Genomic DNA, 2,347 nt, shown 5'->3' with positions numbered 1-2,347 from the left:
CTTAAAAAATGCCTGTAGTCTACTAACGGTCTCACAGATGTGACACACATTATGAATCAACCCCATAAATCTGTCCCCCAGAAGGATTTATTCTTCCTTGAATGGAAGCTCCCAGTGAAGAAGTTCCTCAGGATCCAAATCTCTCGACCCAAAACAAGCTGTTCCTCAGCTGCCTTGCAGTCAAAGCGAATTACTCTTGGGGCATGGCTTTCATGTTCCCACTTCTCCCGGATAAACTTCCACTCAAACCGAAGAGGCGGGAGGGCGGTGGGACGTGCTCTTTCAAGCCTTATCCAAATCCTTCCCGCTCCATCCTGGTTTTACCGCGGTGGCACCAGCGGGTGCGGGGGCCGGCGGGAGGCCCCTGCGGCGGCCCAGGCCACAGCCCGCCGCCTCCCGGCGCCGCCGCCTCGGCCCCCCGGCCCGCATGACATCATCGGGACGGCTCGGGATCGATCCCCGCCGGCCGCCGGCTCGGGCGGGCGCTCCTCCGCGGCGGCCGCCGCTGCCGCCCTGCGCGCCCAGGGGGAACGCCGGCCCTGCCGCGGACGGAACGGGCTGACATCGGATCCATCCCCGCCGCCATGAAGCGAGAGCGCTGACGGCTCTGCGCCGGCTTCGGACTGCGCGTCGGGAAGCCGCTCCACGGGCTGCGAGGGGCGAAGGTGCGGGGTCCTCACGGCCCCGCGGCGAATGCGCCCGCCACGAACAACGGCACTTATTAAGGAGTCCTGCCTGGCTCGGGGGTCAGGAAGAAGGAATTCACCGGGTGGGAATCGGGAAAAAGGAAAAGGAGCCACGGGCGGGAAGATCAAGAAGCAGCAGCTGAAGAAACCGCCCGGTCGCTCTCCTGACAGGCTGCAACGCGCAACGCGGCGGGCGCTTCCAGACCCCTACTGTAAACGAATGGAGCGGGAGGGAGAGTCCAGAGGCATACACAAGGAGCACAGGACCTAATTCCTTCCCCTCCCTTTCCTCACTGGCTTGCCCAGGCTCGCCAATAAATCCAGCTCGGCTATGCATCGCGATGGGAACATGCTGCCAAGGAGGCTGCCTTCCCGTCGCTAAGGATGCTGCCTTCCCCTCACTGAGGAGGCTGCTGCTGCTGCCGCCGGGGCTGCCCGCACACCACTGAGGACGCTGCTGCCGCCGCGGAGGTTGCCGTGCCCTCACTGAGACAGCCGCAGCTGCCGCCGCCGAGGCTGCTGTGCCCTCACCGAGGCGGCCGCCGCCGCTGCGTTACTGGGAGAGATTGTGGCGCTGCGACAGGGGAGGACGGGGCTCGGCGCGCAGGGGGGAGGCGCGGGGAGCATGCGCCGCCAGAGCCACTGACTGGATCCTCAGCCAAGGTACCGAGGTAAAAAAAAAAAAAAAAAAGAAAAAAAAAAGGAAAAAAGGAAAAAGAAAAGGATTGAGAGAAAGAAGCATGAAAGACAGCAGAGGAGAATAGAAAAGACCGCGAGGATAAAGCAGCCCTCGGTCGGCGGCAAGCAGCAGCTCTGGCATGTGGGGATCTCCGGCACCAACAGGTAGGAGGAGAGGGGCTGGGGGCGCCGAGGGCTGCCGAGGCTGCAGGTCCGTGCGGGTAGGGCTCCCCCGCTCAGGGAGCGGGCCTGGGGGGTGATTTCCAAAGAAGCGGCATGATGGAAGCGCTCACAGACAATGCCTCTTCCGCTCACCCCAGCTCCCCGCCGCGGGGGGCTCTCGCACGGCTCCGGCAGATGCGGCTGATGCCAAGCAGCGGCACCCGGGCTGCCTTGCAGTGCGGCGCAGTCCAGCCCTGCATGGCGGGGCGAGGGGGAGCGGCTGTGCCCGTGAGTGTGTGAGTGTACGTGTGTGTCAGCGGCGGTGCGAGGGTGCCAGCGAGCGCCGGGTGTGCAGCGTGCGGGAGTGTGTGCGGAGGCAGGGCCGGCCGCCGCGGGGACAGATCCACGGAGGAGGGGGAGCGGCGGGGCTGGCGGGAGGGGGAGGGGGAGCCTGATTTCATGGTTTTAAAACGATGCCATGATCTGATCAGCCTCTGTTTACACAGCAGCAATCAGGCTCTTTTGTGGACGGTAAGAATGGAAGGATTTTTGCTGGGATTCAGTGGGAATATCCTTTGTACACCCGAGGTGGCATAGGAAACACTTCGTGTGAATAACGAAGGAGCCTGATCATGCCTGCTGTGGCTCCTGTCTGTGGCTCTAAAGGGAGAAAAAAAAAAGAAAAACAAAACCAAAATATCCCCAGCAACAGACAGTTCTTTATTTTATTTTATTGCATGAAATGTGTTCCGGTAGGATTCACTCGGAGGATTAGTGGGAATCGCAGAGCCCTAATTAGCAAAAAAAAAATATCAATTTAT

General features: G+C 61.2%; 1 protein-coding gene across 3 annotated transcripts in view; it reads left to right on the top strand.

The window, feature by feature from the left end:
* Positions 1-218: 218 nt before the first annotated feature.
* The window catches only part of GPR85 (G protein-coupled receptor 85), a 5,501-nt gene continuing 3,372 nt past the window's right edge, over positions 219-2,347 (top strand). Inside the window, exon 1 of one of the 3 annotated variants that reach the window (XM_027880932.1) lies at positions 219-1,529. The gene's annotated coding sequence lies outside the window, so the exon portion shown is untranslated. Of the gene's footprint in view, positions 1,530-1,582; positions 1,815-1,957; positions 2,058-2,347 lie in introns of those variants that run through there. The other 2 variants (XM_027880934.1, XM_027880933.1) reach the window with 2 other exon arrangements.

This window comes from Empidonax traillii, unplaced genomic scaffold (assembly GCF_003031625.1).
Source record: "Empidonax traillii isolate 1590-97213 ecotype Southwest subspecies unplaced genomic scaffold, ASM303162v1 scaffold80:size1517328, whole genome shotgun sequence".
In the NCBI taxonomy this organism is placed as follows: domain Eukaryota; kingdom Metazoa; phylum Chordata; class Aves; order Passeriformes; family Tyrannidae; genus Empidonax; species Empidonax traillii.
The sequence above is the reverse complement of the archived record's forward strand: the minus strand, read 5'-3'. Positions and strand labels throughout refer to the sequence as shown.